Source organism: Apteryx mantelli, chromosome 5 (assembly GCF_036417845.1).
Source record: "Apteryx mantelli isolate bAptMan1 chromosome 5, bAptMan1.hap1, whole genome shotgun sequence".
Taxonomy (NCBI): Eukaryota; Metazoa; Chordata; class Aves; order Apterygiformes; family Apterygidae; genus Apteryx; species Apteryx mantelli.
In genome coordinates, this window is record NC_089982.1 from 36,455,734 (window position 1) to 36,466,117 (window position 10,384).

Genomic DNA, 10,384 nt, shown 5'->3' on the forward strand with positions numbered 1-10,384 from the left:
CATTTTTTACCTCTCCTTTTGTGCCTGTTACCCATGCAGTGCAACTGTCATCTGTGACTTTCCTGTCACAGGAAGTGAGACCTTTGGATTAGCACAAAGGAAAATAAAGCAACTCCCACCAGATACAATTTATGTTTAAATTACCATGTGGATAGTTGGGAACTGAACACTTATGGCACTTAAAATATTAATGAAGAATTCTAGCTGATTTTCCTATATTAAAAAAAGAAGAAACTCTGAAAGGCATGTTTATTGTATAATACATTATTTTAAAAGATCTCTCAGTTAATTGGTGCTCTAATTGCATACTTTGGAATATTGGGTTGCATTTCAGCCCTTGATTTCTTTGAGATGCAGAAAAAAAGATAAAAACACAGGAAAGTAAATGTATAAGGTAACCCAACTTCACTGAAGTGATGGATTGAGTGGGTGGTAGCCATTCGTCAAGGAAGTTCATCTAGTAAATTCACAAGTGACTTCATGTCAAAGGGAATAATTGCATTTCCTCTCTGTGTTAGCCAGGTAGATCAGCATTTCAGAGATAACCGGACTGCAGCAATATTTCATAGCTCCTATAGTTTCTTATGTGGGAGGATCATTTTAAAGAGCTCACCTGCCTGCTAACTGCACTAGCTGGGCTGGAAGGGAAACGGGAAGGAAATAAGGACAAAGGATTTTATAGGTGTGGCTGGTTTTGTTTCTAAGGCTTAACATGTTTGTACTATGCAAACAAAATGAGGAAGAATAATTGTTGTTTCGCCACATTTACTTATTTCCACTTCTATTTGATAACAGTAGGCATGCAGACTTTCCTTCTGAAGGTGGTGATTTGCTATCTGATCCATGTTAAGTGTTGACATATTATCAAAGTGTCCTGAATGGTGGCTACTATAATGCTCTTCATTAACTGTTGCATGCCAGAGTTTTTCCAGCCATGGAAAGACATTTTCCCTCCTTACATCACTGTATTATTAACTGTCAAACTAGACTATGCATCTTACTTGGGCATATAGCCTCTTACCTTTGTGTATTACGGAGAAAATAGGGAACTGCTAGGCACTGTAGGAGTGGTTCAGACTTCTAGTTGTAAAAACAGCCACAACCATGGAACATTTTAGTGCTAGCTAGTAACCTTGAAATAATTCTTCACTTAAGTTAGGTAAAAGTTAAAAGCAGATCACCTACACTTACAGAATCCAAAAGAGATAACCAGTTACAAAGATACAGGTTACATAGCTGCAGAAAACAGAAATAAAAGCAAGCTGCACTTCATCTATTTGCAGTGAGGGTAAATTTAAAAGATTGCTCTTCTTTACTCCTCTGTATCCAGCTGACAGGTAATAGATGTTTACCTAACCCATTTGGTTAAGAAATAGTCCTGCCTACCTATGCCTTGCACTACAGCCCAGAAGTGCATTCTCTCTTGGCGTTATGTGCTGGCTTTTATTTTGGATTCCTTTCTTGGCCTCCTGGTCTTTTCCGTAGACTGAACATCATATCTGCTATCAATATGGAAATTCACAGTTATGCCTAATATAAACATAGAAACAGAATCAATGCATGCAATGTATTACTGTCTCTTGACTGAAACCTTACTCTGGTTTTACAGTGACAATGGATTTAGGGGTCACTGAATCTAGTCCTACCTGCAAGTGAAACCATGATAATGGCTTACTAAAAATCAGCTTTGGTCTCTTAGGAACACCTTTAGTCAGATGGCACTGATGTTTGCAAAGAATCCAATCTCTCTGCAGAAAACTGCGCATGGACATGAAGCAAAGCCTCTGTTGCTAAGAAATATGGATTTCTGGCTGTATGATTTACAAGAACTATTTGAGAAGCCAATTTCCAAGTGTGTCGATGATTATCTAATGCCAACCTTTAGCATATAATAAGAGGTAAGATCAACCTTCAAAAAGAAAAAAACAGAAAAAAGGTATAATGGCAATTTAAAAAATCAGTAAAGATGGAGGAATAACTAAGACACTAACAGTTACAGTTGCAAAAATCAATAACAAATTGAAAGAGAATTGGTGAATTATATTTCTATTGTACCAAACCTCAGTTATATGGCCTTGAAAATGCTGGATCAACAGCTAGTTGTAAATAGAGACAGGCTTACTAACCTCATTGAAAATCATCTCACACCACACAAGCATCTGCCCCTGTAAATGATGGAAAAGAAAGGGTTAATATAGTGAAATGTAGCTTTCTGCATGAGAAAGGTGACTTAGTTTTTGCTGCCAGATCATTGGTATAGGGTAAAGAAATGCTAAGAGCAAAAGGGCAAGAAATAGGTGGTTTCACTTACAGAAAAAGCAGTAATTAACTTAGTTTTCTGTCGTAAATATATTGTATTTCTGCAAAAAAAGAGCAAATCTATTTTTGATTAAAATTAAATGGACTAATTATTTAAAAATATTAAAGAAATAGAAGATGTCATTTTGCCTGTCTGCTCCTTTTGTCTGTTAATTATGTGAAAAATGAGTGTTTCTTGCAAAATTTTGAAAGCTCAAACTCAAACATTGCAATAGGGAAAGAAGCCATTTAACAAATGAAAACCATATTGAAGATGGATATTTTATATAATAGTTTTCCTTATTAAAAATTGCACTTTTAGCTTAACATCATTTGATATAATTATGTTTCCATCTTTCCCCTAACAAATACAAAACCAACCTTAAATGCAACTATACTGAGTTTTTGTCTCATTCTGTGGGCTGCTGATTCAAGTTCCAGTGCTGAAAACCAGACTTGTATGAGTAATACTTACTTGCAAATCTATTTTCATTGACTTCAAGTTACAGAGTCAGTCACAAGCAATGCTGAATTAGCTCATTTTAGGAATACATTCCCAAGTGTCGATTCATCTCACTGAAAATATCTGCATTGATTTATTTTATCGTACAACATGAGGGCAATTTGGGTGGTATTATTGGCATATTTATTTATTTTTAATGTTTCTCATGCACATCCACATTCCTTAGGAGTCCACATTTTTTTAAACATGGGACAAATTAAATCAAACATAACAAAAAGCTCAAATAAACTGTCATAAGAGGCCCACAGGCCTACTCCAAAATCTCTTCCCCAGCTGTTTCCTCTGGGATACAAAGAAAAAAGCGAACACACAAACAAAACCTTCACATAAACCAAACAAAACCCCATCAAAAAAACAGACCCACCAATAAGCCTCCCTGGCCATTAAATACGTTGCTTAAAAGAGGTGCTGCCACACATATACACACAAGCACTCAATAAAACCCTCTCCAGGGAAAGCACAGAGCAGCTGGAAACGCTTTCCGTGTGCCCGGATTATCCACAAAACTGTGCAGCAGAGAGCTAAGCTGGCAAATGAATTCCAGTCCCAAGGACTCTTTTACTCCCACATCAACAGTACCAGGGATTATTCATTTCAGTGCCCCAGGCAACCCCAGGGAAACATGTATTTTTTCTTAAATAGCAAGAACCACCATTTAATTGCACACCGCCGTTCAAGATTCAGTGATCTGGTCCGTGTATCTTTGGTGTCATGGTATTTTTGTGATTGACTTCAGTAAGGACAATGTCCCCAAAGCAAAGTATACCCTCTCTCCTTCCTTCTGCCTCTCCACTCCGTCCCCTCCTCCAACTATGACACACAAATCCCCTGAATGCCTTAACTTTACGCAGATACAATTTGGCTGCTGTTAAAGGTCAATGAACAATGATTAATAAGGGAGCTGCACTAGCTCTAATTTCTATCACAGTCGTTCTGTCAAACTGGTCATTTGGTGAGGCTACTGAAACGTAGGCATTTGGTTAAGTGGCCATTTCACTTAGGCCTTTAACCATGAATAAAACTTTTGAGTATTAGATCAAATGAGAGTGACATGAAATGACAATATGATCTCAATTCCAGACAGATGCATGAGCAGATTTTTGGAAAAAAGACAATTACATGAACTACAGAAAAATTAATCTTATAAGATTAGGCTAACAGCTGAATTTAGCTATATCTCAAACCCATCTTTGTATTGGCTACATTCTTTAATGCTCTTGTACTTAACATGGGTTATACAGCTGGATGTTGGGGGCCTGAGGTGGGGGAGCACCTACAATATATTCACCTCATCCTATTATTTTACGGAGTCTGAATACGAACAACATCTTGGTTTTTAACTCCATTGCTGTCAGAGGTTCTTTAAAGATTACTGAGAAAGGGGGTTACCATCACTCTCTTTTTTTAAGAACATAACAGCAATGTATTTTGCAGCCCCAAAGCTAGGTATTTTGGGGGGAAAAGTGTCTTCAGCTCTCAGTCTCATGGCAGGACTTAGAAAAATACACCTTATGCAGACATTTTTTTCCTGCCTTATCTCGTCTTTCATTTCTCTGGCTGAGTAACCATTAGTAACCACTGAATCTAAAGGATTGACCCCAGTCATGTAATAAAGGTAAGATCCTGGCTAAACATGACTCATTTGGTGGGACTGCAGCCAAGAAAAGAAGTTACCAGTAATCCGACTTATCACACCTTCGGTACAGGGGACATATTTATCTTTTAATACATTAAGACAAGATTTATCTCATCTAGAAGATATTCTAATTTTTAAGATAAATTTTGATGATTCTCAAACAGTAGTAAAAGCAGAAGAAGACAAACTGAGTCTCATTAGAAAAACAGCCAACTGTAAGATAGCAGGGTTTGGGCTTTTTTGTTTAACATATATTAAATAAACATTATTATTTTAATAAACTGAAGGGCAAGCAGGGATTTCACTTTCAGCTTGCATATTTTTCTTATCTTCTTTCATATATGTATGTGCACATATTATTTTTCTTTTAACAAAGGACAAAAAGATGTTCCATATACATGTGAAGACATACTCCTTTTAAATGTGCACCAGAATAAGGTTATAAATTCACTAGTTCTGTTTGAATTAGGTGGATTACTTGTGTGTAAAGTTATTGCCATATATAAATTTCTGTAGAATCAATCTATACTATTCTTGTTCAAAACTTCAATAGAAAATTTACTTGATCATGAACAATGGAGATGTTCTACGATTCCAGAATTTTGTGACATTCAGTCCCCAAAAGCAATAAATTATTTATTCATCTCTGAATGAGTGGATTTTTTTTAATATTGTGCCTTATACTTCATTGTGTTCTATGGCCTTAGAATGACTTAATTCTACATATTTCAGTGGAAGTATAGCAGTGTTTGTCCAGGGGAATCTGATAGAGAAGAAAATTAGGCCTTTTGTTTGTGAATATTAAGTAGGTGGTGATAAAAGTAGAAAAAAAGTAGAAAGAATTAGACAAAAGTTAATTGAAATGTTGGCTGGTAAAAGGAAGGGTAACATACTTACAGTTTTTTTATTTGCCATGAAACATCAGAAGTAATCTATATTGTGTATACCGTTTCCTCTGAACTAATTAAAGCAAGTTGAAAGATTATAAATTAAACTCTGTAAATCTTCATAAAAAGCCTATATATAAAGGAATTATTATTCCACTTTAACAGATGGCAAAACTGAGTAACTAAGATTAAGAACTGAATCCAAAAATGGACTTAAGTACTGCAAGCAGGTACTTAAGTACTGAAAAGCGGGATGCTAAACACTTTTGCTCAGCTGCCATCTAATGCTGTAAATCCCCAAGCTGGATTTTCAGCTTAAATGTGCTCTGGGTACCTAGTGCAGTCTGTCTGAGCATGCCAGTCTTGTCACAGCACCTCCCTCCACTCCAAGCCCCAGCAGACATCCAAGGTTACACATTACTTCATGTTCCGCCCCTGCCAAATTTGCTATGGGGCATAAGTATTCCCAGGGAGAGCGTAATGCACTCAGAATAGTCAAAATGGCGTGCTCCTCTGCCCTTCTCCAACCACCAATTTTGGAGGATTCACTGAAGAACTGGATGCAGCCCCGCCTCAGCCTGAGGAAGTCCAAGCCCAGGGTCCCCTGTGGGAGCGCCCCAATCGCCCTGCTGTCAGCCAGCCTCAGGAGAGCTGATTCAGGTGGGAACCCTGTCCAGTTTCTGAAGCTGGGCTACCCTGTGATGAGTGTCTTAAGGTTCATTGGATGAAGGAGGAAGAATGGGAGGAGCACGACCTGGTAATGCCACACTTTGGGCTTTGAGCTGCCAGCAGAGGAATCCCCTTTTCTAATATCTGCTCCATGAAATGTTTAGGCACAGAAACTGGTGGCTTGGGCACACTCCTGGGGGAGCATCTGAACCCCTGCTGGCAGCTGGCTCTTCCACTGTCCTCATAAACCTTAAACTGCCAGACCATTATATATGAAGAGGTGCTGTCACTCAGCTCACATACCTCCTAACCTCATATAACCAAAAAGAGCATTTCTTTCAGCTCTTCGAGTAGCTGTCTGCCTTCTAATTTCAGGGTATGAAACCCAAAGGAGCTAAAGGCACATCCATGCAGTACAAAATAAACCACTTACATCCCAGAAAGGGTTGTTATTTCAGATTTTCCCTTCATCCATCATATTAGCATGCTCTAGACAGCTGCTTGGGATGTCCATGCTGGGGGCCATGTTCTGCGGTCCTCTGCTGGCCCCAGACCTCAGAGATGTAACTCTTACAGTTACTGCAAGTCAGTGGAAAAGTTGGATGTAGAAATCTGAATACCTGACTCTCACATTCATGCTTTAAACTTTATCCTGTACTCCACTTAGAAGTTTCATACAACCAGTTTGATGTATTAGCCACAGAAGCCATTAATTGTCCATTGGGCCCATTTGGCAATTAATGGCTTCTGTGAGCATATATCAAACTGAACAAAGTATTAAGTAAACTGAATTTGCTCAAGGAATTTCTTTATCTACTGAGCCAGGATTGACTAAACAGCCCCAAAAGAGCAAATTCAGTAAGACAAGAGTAAGCATCACATCTGAGTTGTTCCAAAAAGAAGGCAACTACTGATCTTGAATTACTTATCATTAATACTTTTAGGGTAATATATGCTCTGCAATATGTGGCACACTCCAAAAAGCAGACAGGGAGTGCTTTCACAGTCAATGAAGTATGCAGCTATTGGTATGTGATTAAATACCTGATCCTACAATCCAGTCATGTCACTAAATTATTATGCCCAAATCTTTCAGAGTCAAATGACCTCTGTTTTTGCAGGCAAAATTGCTGATAATATGTATTAACTTTTTTATTTGCTCTCCTTCTGAAAGACAGTAAAGAAATCACAAAGCACTCCAGCACTCTTAATAAGGCAAAATCAACATCTGGACACAGTGACCACTGTATTAGGTGCTACACATCTCCTGCCCTTCTCCAATGCAAACATACACAGTAACTGTCTCTTTCTCCTCACAGGAACAAAAATTAAGTGGGACTCCAGAGAGAAAGCTGAAGGCATGAGACTATTATCAATCTAGAGAAGAAAAGACTTTAAAAAAACCAGGGTCCAAAATGTAAGCAAACTGACAGCTTCTTCTTGCCTCTTATTATGATGGAGCTTTAGTTTCCTCATGCTGCAGCTGCAGCCAGTTTGTCATTGCCTGAAAGAGGCTTTTTCAGACAGGTACATCCCAGGCCATTCGGCCTTTTATGCATCAAAACCCATTGGTCTTCACATCGATCTGGAAACCGATCTGAAAACCAAACAGCAGCCAGAGTGGCTGACAGAGTGCAGGTTCAGTAAGCTCCCAGACAGCATACTGCTCAACAAGCTCAACAAGCCCAATCCTGCACATTTGGCAGTCAGGTGAAAGTAAGGCCTGAAATTTATTTGTGGCTCTTCTACTTTTGTGGCAATGAACAGAGAGGCCATGCTTGGATGTAGCTGAAAATTACCTCATGCACACACATGCTCTTTCCAGTCATTTCTTGAAAGTCTTTTATGCCATCCAGAGCATTATATCAGCTGTGCTCTGCTGAACAGCATCTTTCAGAAAACATTCCTTTAAAAGGAAAATGACATTGATTAGTTCTATTACATTAGACAGATAATTTTCATTAAACATCCATTTAGTTATCTACTGTGTTAGAACCAATCATTTACATTTTCTTTAAAAAAGGAATGTTATGCTGAAGGAGCTAGCCAAAGAATTGCAATCAGTGTAATCTGCTGAACGAAGTTCAGAGTGAACTGGAGACTGATTCAGCATCGGAGTAAAACTCGTACATCAATCCTAGTTAAAAGAGGAGTTAAAAGAGGTTTGTTGGGCAAATCTGATGTCCTAGGGCAATGCCTATCACAAACAGTAAGAGCTACCAAATCTTACAAATTATGTGGTCTAACACCACCATCAGAAGGAAGCTGAAAAGAGTAGAGCTGCTTGAAAAATGGCATTTCAACTAGGCAGAAAACTCTGCTAGTAATTTCTACTGCAATTTCTCTTGTAGCCAGAAGGAACATTATTTCTTTCAAAAAAGCAGAAACCCAAAACTTGTAACTGAGAAAATAAAGTTGGCCTTCTGCTTTCTGGTTGTTGTTGATGAAGACACAGAACGTCCAATGCATCCTCACTGAAGTATTTCATAGTGGAGAGAAAAAAAGAAGGTGGCCTATTCCCAATTAGCTTTAATGTCCAGTCAGGCAGAGAAACTGTAGTTAAAACTCTACTTTATTGCTTAAGAGATCTGTTTTCTCAAATTCTAGCCCTGGCTACTAGGCTACAGGAAAATATTGAGTAGGAGCTATGTGGAAGAGTAGGAGCAATTAATTACATGAGTTTAAGTTCCCTGTGAGGTACAGTCATCATCTGAGGCAAGGACCCTAGCAGTGACTGTTGCATTCACTCTTCCCACTTCAGCTGCCCGGGTGTTACCTAGCAAACGTCTCTGAACAGGACAGATCCCACATCATTTTTCCCCAGACCAACCTGAAAATGACAATTAAGCAGTGCTTACTAACATGGGATCCCAGATACTTCTAACCAGTCTACTAACTAACCTTAAAAACAATGTCCAGTTAGTCCATGCTGTTATTGATACCTTAACTAGTATGTATCCCCTGATACATGAATGTCAAGAAGCAGCAAGTCATTTGTTTTGATATAGTCGTATCATATTTGCCTGCCCTGTTTTGAGTGTTGCCCGTTTGAGACTTGCTCAGTAAAAACAACAACAACAACAACAACAAAAACAGACTGCTGCTTTCCTTGCTTCAAAGTGAAAAGGAGAAACAATATACCTTATGTTTTCCCTGTATATGCTCCTCTGGTGTGACAGTCTCACAGTATGGCAGGATAATCCATGCAACACAGCTACAGAAGGGCACTGTCAGCTCTGTAATAGTCTGGCAAGAGCAAGAACAAAAGCCTCCCCTCAGAGATGTCCTCCAGCTCTTCTCTATTTATTTTGGTTTCTGTCACTTCAGGATCACAGCCCCTGGATAAGACAAAAGACCTGGCATCCTTTTAACTCAGGAAAGAGCATTCATACCCTTGTTACTGTTTAACTGTGACTCTACCTCAAATACTTCTTTAGGTGAAATGAACTCACCATTTGTGTAAATACCATTTTTATCAGTTCATCATCTATCCTTAAGGCTTTTCTTTAAGTGCTTTGAATGGAGTTTCTGGGAACAGACTGGTTTATGTTTCAGTGTTCAGCTTTAAAATAATAGCTGTCACATTTACATTCAGGTTGACAGTCTTCATATTTTGGCAGAATGTTGTTGCTGCTCTGTGGAGCTAGTGGCATAGTTGTCATCCTTAGGCTGCACTGGGCACACTCTGCAGATGTCTGCAGTCTATTAGGAAATGGCACAACCCGTTGTCTTTTTGGATCTATATTCCTTTTTCTGGACACTTTCCTCATAACTGGTAGGTGTCCAAAGTACGCAGGTTGCTGTGTTGTTCTTGCTTTGTTCTGACTTTGAGTTCTGCATCCTTTTTTACCTTAAAAAGGTATTTTTGACATGGTATTTTTGCATGCAAAATCAGGCCTGCAGTCTCAAAGAACTGTGAAGTTCACCTTTTATTCTGCGTTGAGTGACTTCATTCTATACTAATGTCCACTGACTGACAACTGCTGAGAGTTTGTCCAGCTTCACTCTGAATTTTCCCATAGTTCCCCTGAGTTATATTGCCAGTTCCCATTAGGATCTGGTCTCATCTCAGCCCTCAAAATTGCAAGTCTCTGCTTAGTCTGAGCCAATCTCACATATATGTTTCATTTCTACATGGAATTCAGAATTCCTCACATTTCTGTACTACCACTTCACAGTCAGCCTCTGCTCTACTTAAGAGAAAATTACTAACTGCAACAAGCTTTTCAGAACCAGCCGCTGTCAAAAATAAGGCTACCTTCTGAATGTCTTCATTTCTACTGGCACTGCTTGCTTACAAACACGGAGAGAAGTGCCTGCCGAATTTCCTCCAGTTGTCTTCCACATTTCCAGAGAATTTTGGCTCTGGTA

General features: G+C 38.8%; 1 long non-coding RNA gene across 2 annotated transcripts in view; it reads right to left on the reverse strand.

Annotated features, from left to right (window-relative positions):
* Window positions 1–7,879, reverse strand: part of LOC106491911 (uncharacterized) — a 61,489-nt gene extending 53,610 nt beyond the window's left edge. For both annotated transcript variants that reach the window (XR_010884260.1, XR_001293827.1), the window contains exons 1-3: window positions 7,813–7,879; window positions 2,127–2,165; window positions 1,387–1,499 (exon numbers count right to left, since the gene is read on the reverse strand). This is a non-coding gene — a long non-coding RNA (uncharacterized lncRNA). The remainder of the gene's footprint in view (window positions 1–1,386; window positions 1,500–2,126; window positions 2,166–7,812) is intronic.
* Between the last annotated feature and the right edge of the window lie 2,505 nt (window positions 7,880–10,384).